At 36.2% G+C, this 13,462-nt stretch overlaps 1 pseudogene; it reads left to right on the top strand.

Annotated features, from left to right (window-relative positions):
• Nucleotides 1-10,384: 10,384 nt before the first annotated feature.
• LOC149227248 (protein PLASTID MOVEMENT IMPAIRED 1-RELATED 1-like) lies at nucleotides 10,385-12,502 on the top strand (annotated as a pseudogene).
• The last annotated feature ends 960 nt before the right edge of the window (nucleotides 12,503-13,462 follow it).

Genomic DNA, 13,462 nt, shown 5'->3' with positions numbered 1-13,462 from the left:
TACAATGAGAACTAAATTCTATCAATGAATCAAATGGTAAAAAAATACAATGTATATAGAAATACATAATGGCTTAGAATAGTGATAACCTAACATTAAGAAGAGATGTGACAACTATGCTCACACATAATAAGTCCATAACAAAACTCAAAAAGTACATTTTATAATTATACAAAAAAAACCTAAGAAGCAAAAACCATAAGAAGAACCCTATCCCTAGTTTAATTAATGTTCATCGAGAATATTGAGATGGAAGAAACTAAGCTATCGAAAAAAATAGGACCCTTGCTAGGACCATAACATCTCATTCAATATTCTTTTTTTTTTTTCCCTTTTATAGCTTTTTCGAAAGAAATTAGCAGATTGATTTGGCCCCCTATCTATTATGCATCACTACCTTGAAAAACACATGGGAAGGTCCTGAAATATGTGTCAGAAAATCGTGACCCCAAAAATGTAGTGTTCGAATGTTTTTGAGATAGCCCAAGATGGTCACTTTGATCAACTCTTCCCCATTGAGAAACATTAGTCTCCATTGCATCAAGTTCTTAAACTAAAGCGTGTGTGTGTTTTTCCTTTGTTGGTTGTGGAAGAATAAAAAGAGACAATTTAAGCATCATATAGATCAAATTAAAATAATGAACTTAGAATATGCTAGGAAATACCTTAAACCATGATGAGAGATATGTAGTAGTTATCCTCCCGTGATGCCCCTAAACTTCCCAATTGAATGTGCCACCTAACCAACTAGGAAAAACCTATCTAGTTTCCTAGCCGCTCCACAGGTTCCCTAACCCTTTGTACTCAAGCCCCATAACTGCAACCCATAGTGTGTGCGTCCAACCACCAGGTTCTCAACACCTTCTTCAATCTCAACTAACTTGCAACAACTCCTACTTCCAAGTTTCCAACACCCACACCCCCCGCCCTCAAACTCCAAAACGTAAAAAACCAAGGGATGAAGAAGGCCCCTACCATTCTTTGACCCATTTCAATTATTCCCAACCTCTCTAAAAAAATATCCATCCTCCCCATTACTGGCTCACTTACCATGTCATAAAGCCTACCCATTACTGACTCACTTACCATGTCATAAAGCCTCCCCATTATTGGCTCACTTACCATGTCATAAAGCCTCCCCAACCAAAAAATTTGTCCCTTTTAATGCTTCACCCAACCCAATTATTTTGCTCTCACAGTGTCAAGTCCTTCTCAACACTCCCCAACAAGATAAAAACATGATATTCAATTCACCAAATACTAAACACATAATAACAAATAAAAATAAAAAATTGTGATGGTATAGTCAAAAGCAATGAGTCACGTAAGAACCTTATTTAATTAAGTATTAAATTAACACAATATTAATTAATAATTGCTCAAGCTCGAGGATTAATAATAAAGTTCCATTAATTATTCATTAATCATGCTTAAGGACTAAATATTAGTTTAATATAAACTCTATTTAATATTTATTTCATACAATATACCATAGAAATACTAGCATATTCATGCAAGGTGTGCGTATGTAGCCAGCAAACACATACATTGTACTTATATTAATAACACCAACAAGAATTTAAGCTACAATCAACCTTTTCAGGAAGTAGGCTAATAACTAAGAATAACATTGTAAGATTAGGGAGTGGGAATTACATACACTCATCCTTAAGAAAACTTAATCTTGAAGTTAAAGTCAAGAGGATACAAGCAGTCAAGTAGCAATATGACAATCATAAATAACAAAATAGGTAGAAATAACTAGTAACCACAATTAAGTAAAAGCATATGAAGAAATCACTTCCTACCTTGGGTTCACAACTAACCTATATCCATCCATCCTTCCTAACCTACTTCCACTCCCATCCTATATGCCATTTGTTACAATATACTATGGTGATAATTATACTAATCTAACTAATGATAGAACCAAAATGGCAGAACCATTGACAATATTGACCTAACTTCCCCAATAGGAAACTTGTAGTTGTCATCACACGTCTAGGGGGGGACGTCCATCACAAATCTCCCATGATTCTAGGTTTGGAGGTTACACAATGAGAAATGCCTCCACCCCTCCTTATAGAACTAGGTTCAACACCCTATCATGGAACACACTACGACATTGGCTCTAGGTGCTTGTCATCAAATTATTCAGTCGGGTAGTCATGCTACTTGCAAACCTCCATCTTACTCAAGTTCATAGAAATGCATATCAATTTATACAAAATACAATACAACAATGTAGATCAAACCATTACTCATTCAATGTCCTGCCATCAACTAGTTACTAGTATATTCTTTGGACATCACGTAGACCCCTTCCAACCTACAAGTTAGTTTTCCTCCAAGCATATGCATAACAATGTGTGTGTGTGTGATCATAATTATCAGACCAAGTATCCATGTGCCAAAATCTTACAATTAACATCAAAATGTTGGAAGTAAGTCATACATATATATATTTTTTTCAATAGCATAAGCTAATCTAACTAGTGCTTTATATAAATAAGTCCACCTATCAAAAATCGAAGTGCAACAATATTACATAATGTTCATAAATAACACATCATGAAAAAATAGTTGGGGTCTTAGTGTAAGTGTAAGATACACCCTACTAACCCCAGCCCCAAGCAAAGTTAGTAGGAGGGAGTTACTAAACTAACTCGACCTCTAATATCTTGTTATGGAAATGGGGTCTAACTTTTTTGATCTCTTATGACTTCTTCAAAATGTAAAATAGATAGCATTGTTGTCTTCATATCATGGATACCTTTCCAGTGATATAAGGTTTGTTGAAATCCGACTCCTCGATTAAGAGATATAGTTGATTAAAGTCTTGGCCAATCATGTTGAGCCACATTAACTCAACCTACCACACAATGCCCATGTGGTTCCCACTTGGTTTCCAAATCACATACCATGTCATGCCAAGTACAATTGTCGACCTGCTCATACTCGATCACGAACTAATATCAACTCTTATGGTCCACACAGACCAACGACTAACCATAACGATATATATATATATATATATATTATACAATTACATTAGGTGTATATAGGTGTGGGCCCTCTATGGCCACGTCACCCCACTGTAATGAGCCTCGACGAGTCTTCACAGTGCCCCTTGCCGAACTTCCAGGAACAACCTCTTGGGCTTATGTGGCATTACAATTTTGCCTAACGACGCAACTCCCTTTTACCCTGCAAGCGAACTCATCCACACCGTGAGGGGCTTCTTTTCACCAATGGGTCCCTCACGACAGGTCACCCCAGGACTTAAATCCCAGGCACTGTAATATGCCATGCATTTGAAAACTCTAGGGTCCGGGGTTACGTCACCGACCCCAATCACTGGGTAATGTCATCCCTCGTCGCATCCTCTGAGTTGTACGCCACATAGCTGTGGATCCCATCAAGGGGTTTCACGAAATATTTTACCAGGGCTACCTTTGTCGTTTTGGGCATTCAATAGGCCCATTGCCACATCGTTCCAAAATTTTGACCCCGAGAGTTTCCATTGGTGCTCAACTTAAATAATTCGGGTTCCAAACCTTCGGGGTCATCCAACGGTCATGGATGCTCATCCATCACTACAAGGAAAAGACCTTCTGGTGGAAGTTTTTGCGGAGACCCTTATAAAAATAGCCCAAAAATTCATTTGTTGTGGAGGTCACTAGAGGAGGTGGGCGGGAGAATGTTTTAGTAGATGTTTCTTGACGGTGTGTCTAAATTATTCAAGCTCACTGGTGCTTTATTACCCATACACACACCAGAGCTACATATACCATGGTGCATCATAGAATTTTTTTTTTTTTTGAAAAAGAAAAAACCACAGTGCACTAAATACCGAAACACACTAGTGCTTGAATATTCGGTAGCACCAGACTCCTTCATATAGTAAAACGTATTGGTTCTATTCGACAATGACATCCTGGTCTGGTAAATGTATAATAATACCCTATGGCATCTTATAAAGCATACTGATAGACAGTTTGTAATTTCGAAAAAAATGACTGGTGCTATTGTAAAACCACAACACCAATGCGTTACATGTAGCGTAAAGCCCCAGGGAGTCTTGATAAGCATCGCGATAATTTCAAATTAAACAAAAAAAAAACCCGGTGCTTTTGGATATAGCCTGCTCCGCGCGCTTCACGAAATGCACTAGAAGAAGGTTAATTAAAAAAAAAACCCTCCCGACCATAATTTTCATTTTTACCATCTACAATGTAGGAGAGATATAAGCACTGATGCCACTCTTGTCACATGTAAGCACACTCACATTGGTGCTTCTCTTGCTTACCACCTTTCAGTACCATGCTCGCTATTTGAGTTTTCAATTTTGTCAAGCAGTGTGAAAATTTGTTTTTCTCCATTACATGTCCACAATGCCTCCCCGACAACCAAATGTCCAAGTAATATCTATGTTTCTTTCTAATTTAAGATTTTAGTAGATTATAATTGCAAAATAGGTTGAATTTATCATTGTTTTTGTAAATAAAAAAAAATCGACAGGTGGTGCGCTCAATATGTTCGTCTCGCACCAGGAGCGGTGCACCCTGTAAATTTACAAGGTTCACCATGATTTGGTGCATGAACATAACGAACCACTATTGTGTCAGTGTGTTTTGTAAATATAAACACACTGGGAAAGATGTGACAAATTTTGTGTCGGTGTGTCACTACTAGTGTGTTTATATTTACCAAACGCAATGCAAATAAATATTTAAAAATATTCCTATAGCTCAGTGTGTTCAATAACCTGAACATACTGTACTGGTGCCAACAAGTTATATGTGCGCACAAGTATGCCACACCGCTATGAAAAGTTAAATTTCTGAAACACCCGCGGTGCGTCATACTTATGTGCACACCGTCACCAATGCGGTTATAGTTGAAAACGCACCAGCACCAGTGCATGACTATGTTTTGAGCACAATGGATTTTTATTTTTATTTTTTTTAAATTGAAAGTTATGTTTCCATAGTTATAAATACATGTTTCATTTAATAAAAAAAATGTATTTTATGTATGAGGCTGATATATTTTATATGTCAATCATGTAGCAGAGACATCAGCAGAGGGAGCAGGAGCAACAACTAGACCCATACAATATGGTTCGACCATGGCAAGGGGGAGAGAGGGAGAGGGATTTGTACCCTCCCCCTATTAATCCAACGACCCGAGCTCTCTTGAGGAATGTAGGCCTTCCCAAGTATTATGAAAGGGTTCACCCCTGAAGGCACACTCTGTCCTATTGGTGCATTTTATCCGTCAATGGAATGTCCAATGGTAGGATTTCTGTGTCGGTCCTGAGTTTTCGTATAGGCCCATAAAGGAGGACATATACTTTATCACTGGCCTATCCAGGAGAGGGGAGGATTTTCCCTAGTTCCTTGATGTCCCCCATGGTGTTGTAGCTGAGATTCAACTTGCATACACTTAGAGATATGTCAGGCCTCATGCAGTTCGTCCATTAGATTTCTAGGTCCGTGGTGGACAATTACAGATTTCTTCTTTTGCTACAGAGGAGGCTAGGTGCCTCTCATTATTAGTCAACACCATTTCACATTCTTATGGTGATGGGAAGTGCATTAGTTTCCCTCTTTTGTATTATGTTGATTCTTTGATTCAGGTGCCACATTGCATCAGATGGTCTGCCATTTTTTTGAGGTAGTTTTGCACGACTTTAGATAGATGTCGTGCGTTGTCGAGACAGGGGAGGGAGACCTTCCCTTTTGCTTCCAAGCTTTTTTGTTTATTTTTTGAGAGGTTTCTGGAGACGAGGCCTACATTTGATCATTGCCCTCCTAGGTCGATCACTGAGGCCCAGATGCGCATGTGGGGCAGATGATGCCCAAGAGGTGCATGTTGGAGATTTCAACCAGGATTTGGGACGAGGCATTGGTGCTACTGGCTAGTGTGGATGACCATGTGTTTATCGTGTTGGGGTATCCATATGGGGGATTGATTGGAGAGGGTATCCCAACATATTATTCACTGTGGCTAAGCCTCCAGATGATAAAGGTAATATTAGTGCTTTCTTTAAATTTATCTAGTTTCATTTTTTTGTTTTAATGAATTAGAATAAAATTTATTCTAACACGTTCTTTAACTTGTTTTATTGAATTGTTTAATAAAATTCTCTAATTATTTTTGTGTACTATATAATTTTGTAGACATTGGCTCATATGATGGGGAAATGCCTCCCCCCCCACCACTAGATGGAGGAGATGAGGAGATGGGTGAGGACCAAGAGGGTGAGTCACATCCTCAGGGGGCCAAAGGCATCCAGGGGTGGAGGACTGCTATGCATTTTCAGATGGACTACTGTTATAGATTGGCCAGAGTTTTGGTTCGGTAAGGAGTCCGACCTACGAGGCCTCAAGATATCAACACAGATCCACTGTTCATGGATCTCTATAGGGACTTTCCGCGAGATTTTATATCTCTTATGCGCCATGTCATCAGAGCTAGTACTCTTTGCTGGCAGCAATAAGGACTGCAGGGCATGATGCAACAACACATCCATCAAATGAAGGTGGTCATGATGATGATGAGGGTAATGATGATCATCATGGTGATGAGGTTGATGATCATCAGGATGATGATGGGGATGGTGATGATGATGCTTCTGGTCATGCCACCCCATCATATCATGGTCATCAGGGTGTCAGTGATCCTTCTGGTAGTACACCTGCTCGTCAATCACCTGATGATGATCAGATTCCAAAGTTAGAGGATGTGTCGTATGTTTCTCTTGACAGAGCAGACCGACCACCTTATGATCCTGCAGACCAACCAATACCTTCTACTACAAACCAATCACCTCTTAGTCCTCCACCTTAGCTGAGTTCGACAGACGTATTTGATCAAGTAGTAATTGACCATCCATCACCTTCTACTGTAGGCCATGCTGTAGGCACTAGTACTATGCTTATTGTATCGAACATTTGATTACACTTATTTGACTTCATGATTATTTGAATTCTTTGTGTGTATATATATGGTGATTTTTTTTGTTCATGTTTATGTACTTAATTTAGATGTTGGTGTTGATGTGTATATTGTTAGGTCATGTTAGATTTGTTCATTTAACATGATTCCAGATAGAAGTGTACGTGATAACAATTATTTGACATGAGATTTATATTAATTTGAGGATGTGTGTGGTGATGATGTTAGATTACAATCTTTGTGTTTTGTTAGATGTGATCATGGTGATGATGCCCTCTTAGATGATTAGATTTGTGTGCTAATGATGTTTATATGTGCTACTAAAAGTGTATATAATTAGATGATGGTAGTGAATTCGAATGTGTATCTTAGATGATGTTTATGTTTATTAGATGATTATCATCTTGATGTTTATTTTTATGAAATAATGTTTAATATAGATTATGTATTGGTGAGTTTATATCAAACTTTTATATATGAAATTGCATGTAAAATGTCTTACTTTGAAAAAAAAATGAAAGATATTTTTATAAATTAATAGTTGAAACTGTGATTGTAAAATTACGATAATTTTTTCTATTGCTTAGATAGTTCATTGATATTCAATCTAACTTAATTAGTAAATTATTTCAATACTCGCAACGATATAATAATTAAAGGTGAAATATTTTTTTTGTAAGTTTGACAGGGCTACATTTTCATTATGTCCAATATATCACCCTGATCGGGGTGGGGAATTGAATCGGTGACCTCACATCAAGGAGTGCTTTAACAAAGCATTCGATCACTATCTATCCAAGACCCCGTGGACAAAGGTAAAATAATTTAGTTAGTTCTTAAAAATACGAAAATGTGTAACTCATTCAATTTTTAATATTAAATGTTATTAATAATAAATTATTCAAAAATACATTTTAACTAATTCAATATTGGTTTATAAAATTCAATCTATTGTAAAATTTAAAAAATTTAAAGTCAATTTTTTTTTACACTCTGCAGCCTAGATCCATCTTAACTCTGGATCTACCAAGTGTCGAGAGGGATCAAATCTCTTGAGATGCTAACATCTTTTTGAGTGAAAAACAATTTGATCCCTCTAGGTGCTTGGTGGATCTAGACAATTGGTATAATATATATGTAGTTGACATTAAAATATTTTATTGAATATTCATGTTCTTTGTATTAAAATGTTAAAATATGTCCCCTCATATTTTTGTTTTGTTTTATTTTTTTGTTTTTTGTATGTATACATTTAATTATTTTTATTATTAATATTTTCTAAAATATTACAAATCTAATCCATATTAAACATTGGAAATTATACAAATATCTCTCATACATTGAATTAGAAAGCAACTATTAATGGAATAAGAATTCTCTAAATCTTCCTCACTAAAGTGAAAATATAAGAAAAAATTCAATTGAAATTACTTCTTCTTCTTCTTCTTTTTTTTTTGTTATAAGTATCTATAAAATTATGTTATTTAATATGGACATTGAAATATTTTCCATATGGCTGTCAATAAAATATTTTTTGTTATAAATATATTTATATTTTGAATATCGCACGTAAATGGAACATAGAATAAATTATACATAATGTAATATCAATAATACTATTTCTTGTCATGTGAAAAAATTACATTTTTATTTGTAGTAAAAAGTAAATTATATTTCTTTGCTCATTACATTTCTTCCTCATAATAAAAGTTTTTTCTTTTTATACTTTCGGTTACATTATATCTTTATATAAAATTATATAAGATTAAGGTGTAAATTGAAGTATTGTAATTCTAGTCGACATTAATTTCTTTTCTTACTATTTTTAATTTGTTAATTTAAATTATTATTTTACCATTTTTAAATGTAATGTTATGTGACAACATCTCTCCCTTACTAAGTTGTAGAGCGTCAATTTAGATTTAATACAGCTTAAAAAATTCTATTTTTATAGAATTTATTTTACTAGCATTTGCACTAGATGTTGCGAAGGAAACGTCGTAAGGCATAAATTCGAGAAGCATTGTGACATATAAAGAATCATTGAAGATGAAAATTAGTAGGTGAAGGGTAAAGAGCTAGTACCCAATGCCCATTGCATTAAATAGGTCTTGTTCTTTTTGGAAAATTTTTGGCTATGACATCTGGCCAAAACAAACTTCCCATTTTTAGCAGGTTATGGAATGACTTCAACTAGAAGGAGACAATACTGGATACTATTGCAGGTATTGAGGAGCAGAATGTTGTCCTAGTTAGTAAGATGAATAAGGGCAACCAGAAAAGAGGAACTACGAAGGGTTAAAAAGGAAAGAAAGAGAAGCCAGGTTCTTGTAACTAGGGAAAGAAGGACTTGAGCCACATCAAGTGCTTCAAGTGTCAAAATTTTGTGCACTTTGCTTCCAATGTCATCAAAAGAAGGGGAAGGGCAAGCAACAACACCAAAAGCGACTTGCAAGGAGTGAAAAAGAATCATCTCAAGTGGATGAGCTTTCATCGATTCTTGAGATACACTTCTCAATGGTCTCATGCATGTCATTTGACATCATGTCTGATGTCAACTGGTATGTGGACAATGGAGCCTGCAAACATACACCTCTAACAAGAGTACATTTAGTTGAAATTGGTGATGATGCCATGTATCCAGTTGCAAGAGTGGGATCCATCAAGTGATATCCTTAAACTTACTAAGTTATTGATATTTTGTATGTAAGAACTTTAGGGCATGATAACGACAACTTGTGTGAGCTTCGGCAAAAGAGACCAGGTCACTTGCTCTAGTGAATGTTACCCAATCTTCAAGGCTGAGAAGAAAGGAGTGTGCAAGGGTTGGGCACTTGCAAAACATGTGAAGGATGTTTTCATGGTAGGTCTAACTAAGGTAAATTAAATTGAAAAGAAATGAGGAGATCATAACTTTATTTGATTGGTCAAAAAATCTTATTTGATTAGTCTATATATATTAAATTGAAAAGAAATAAGGATATCATAACTTTATTTGATTGGTATATATATATATATATATATATTAGATTGGTCAAAAAATATTTTCTAAAAATGGGATTCAAACATAATTAAGATTAAAATTATAATCAAAAGTTAAAAGTTCTAGTTCATGAATTAGGAGATTTAAATTAAGAATTCATAACATTGAGGATCTATTATGATGAGGTAAACTCACTGAGATTATAACTTGAAAAAGAGACGAGGCGAGTAAGAATTACCAAGGTCCAAAAATTGTTGATTACATCGAATAGAGGGAATTTTACAAAGCATGAACAACTCTCGTGTTTATGTCTATTGGAGGAGAAGAAATAAAGAGGTACATACAAAATCTTCTACTATTTCTCAAGGAACTACAAAATTTGAAGAAACTCTCCACCATACTTCCACCATATATGGAAACAAAAAAGCCGATCAAGGTATGCATTATAGTTTGAATATTTTTACTCTTTTTGTGACTGCATTGGATGTCGAGGGCTTAGATTTTGGGAAGCATCGACTTGATCTCAACAAATTGCTTCCAGAATTTATAGCCGATGATAGAGAGAATGCAAAGCCCAGAAGCTGGACTACAAGTTTTAAGCTTGTAGGTAAGGTTAAAGGAGGAACTTTAATTGTGACATTCTGTTATATGATCCTGAACAAGGAGCTGTGGCAATTGCCAAAAAGTGTTGGTGATGTACATTTTTGTGACAGATTATCAAAGCAATCTATAAGTCCATCAATATGTGCATTAGGAGGTCATGTATCTGCCTCCATATCTGCACCCAAGACAAATCATGAACATATAATTGATTTGAGCCTAGAAGACCCTGTTAATGAGAGCCCTTCTAAAACTAGCGTGCAAGTTCAATCATTAGAAGATGTGAAGGGGTCCAGTTTGGCATCCTTGTTTGCTCTTGAAGTGAAAAGTAGCTTATTCCCTCCAGTCAGTCATCGGGCTCGATCCAGTTGTATTTTTAGAGAGGCTGCTTCGAAGAATGATAATAAAGTTGTTAGTCTAGAGGATGATATTGAGTTCACAATTGTTGAGAAGGGGGTGGAGATCAGCGGTGGCAATCTGTCAGAATTACTGGATGGCAATAAGAGTTGTGAAGTGAATAGTTTGACATCTAGAGAAGAGGACGGTAGGATCGAGAATGGCACAAGTGTCTCACAGGTTCAACAATCAGTTTCTCTTGATTCCTGTTTGGAGAAGAATGGTGATGCTCAAGTGTCTCATGAGCATAAACAAGAGAGACACAACAATTTGGGAAAGGCTTCTAATAGAGATGATGATGATTTGGTTGAGAGTGAATTCCTCAATATGCTTTATAAAGATCATAGTTTGTTTTGTTTAGGCTCTGTAAGTGAAACAGGCTCTACCAGGGCACGCCTTTGCCACCAGTTTCAGGAAGGGTCTTTCTCGGAAGTAGGCAGCCGTGGGCATGAACTTTATGTCCCTGCTCTCTCAAGTTCCACACAAACTTCTAGACATAATTGTGGCTCAGATGAAGATCTGAAATTGGTATCATTAGTGCTGGCTGCAGAATCAGAGCTTAAAGTGATGCAGACAACACGCAGTAAAATACGAGCTAGGATTCTAGACGATGTAGAGGCAGAAGCACTGATGCAAAAGTGGGGTCTGAAAGAAAAGAATTTTCAGAATTCTCCTCCAGACGCCTCAGGTGGATTGGGCAGTCCCATAAATTCCTCTGTACCAGGGTCTGTTCACCTGCCTGCTCTTGCAAATGATCTTGGTTCAGTTGTCTCGATGAAGGAGGGAGGTTTACTAAGGCAAATGAATCCCATGTTATCTAATACTAATAAAAGCAATGGGAGATTAATCATGCAGGTATCAAAGCCTCTAGCAATGCCAGTCCAAAGAGATTTGAGTGTTGTTGATATTTTGCACACTTTGGCTTCTCTCAGAGCTGAAAATCTTACCATGCAAGCTGAAGAAATGATGCCACTTGAAGACATTACTCGGAAAGCTCTTTAGCAAGTAGCATTGGAAGCAGGGTCTGGCCTTGACATATCCAAAAGCAGGTGAGACAAATATTATCACCGTTTTTTCATTTATGTGTAGAAAAATTTATGTGCATTCAGAGAAGCTCTTCTTGGCCATGACTATCACTTATGCTTGTTTTTAAACTTTTGGCAATTTAATAGGTTGAGTCAGGAGATCAGATTGTAGTTCTGACTAGCTACCTTTGGTAAAAGCATGATTATTTCTAAAGGAACAAAGCAGGTGAGATTTGGGACGCAGAAACTCAAGGCATCTGTCATTAACGGTTCTTACAATGAATTTGCATCACTTGAGGAGCTAGTCCTTTCTGCTATGGAGAAAATAGAAGCTCTAGCTGTTGAGGGACTCAAAATACAGTCAGATATGACAGAGAAGGATGCTCCTTCAAGTGTCAATGTATTGCAGTCAGAAGAAATGACATATTTTGTACATACGACAACCAACAAAAGTTGCACTCTAGGGTTGGAAGACACAATAGGTTTGCAAGATGCAAATGGTTCCATTGATAATGTTGATGGGTTGAAATCTTGATTTCGGCTTCTTTCTGTTGTTATTCTTCATCTCAGGTCTGTAGTTTGACATGTTTTCTTTTGGGTCTGTTCAAATTGAACAAGAATTCAGATCATTTGACAAAAACACATGTGGCTTGGGATTGAAACAAACACAAGTATGCAAGGACCATTCTTGTGAATTCATCCAAAGCAAAAACTATTAGCATGGATCTAGTGAAGCAAAATTTATTCTATATTTGCCAGAAAATCACGTACTCCATGAAAGTTGTAGCTTGACTAATGAAATTTAGTAAGACTTGGTAAACAGATTCTTCTCCCATAGGAAACTAGCAGAGTCTGAATTTAAAGGCTAATCGAAACTGTAATCTGAATCTCGTTTGAGCCTATATACAGAAACAGTTAGAAAGAATACACAAAACATGTAGATCACTGTCGAGAGCTCCTGTTAATGCTATTCCATTACCATTGAATAAAAAGCTGTTAGAAAATTCGATATGCATAATTTTCTGTAGCATAAATAAAACTAGAGCTCTCTAATATCGATACAGATCCGTACCCTAACCTTTTCCCTTATAGATCTTAGTGGGTGTCTAGGTTTACAAAAAATAGATCTATCGCTTAGATCTTGGGATCTCCATGCAAGAGATTGTGTTGCAAGCAAGATCTGTACTCTATTTACTGAATACAAAAATGAATTTACAAAGACTGTTAAAAATATAACAAAACTGCCTCATATAAATTTAGTTCCTTATCTCTAAAATGAAGAGTAAGGATAAGCTCATGCTATTCTATCTATAGCTGATTCATGCATGCACACTCACTATTGGAATAATAAAATTAGTAATATGCCCACAATGCCTTTTTATGTTGCATCCTCATATATTGATCATTATGCTGTATGAAATTTACCGATGTATGGCTTTATGTAATGTTGTTGTAACAGAAGGTGCCCATATTTTCCATTTGTGCTTCAACCCAG

The sequence above is a fragment of the Pinus tabuliformis genome, chromosome J (assembly GCF_031772625.1).
Source record: "Pinus tabuliformis cultivar Carrire ecotype Pingquan chromosome J, CPIR1, whole genome shotgun sequence".
Taxonomy (NCBI): domain Eukaryota; kingdom Viridiplantae; phylum Streptophyta; class Pinopsida; order Pinales; family Pinaceae; genus Pinus; species Pinus tabuliformis.
Note: the sequence above shows the minus strand (reverse complement) of the source record. Positions and strands in the feature narration are given on the sequence as shown.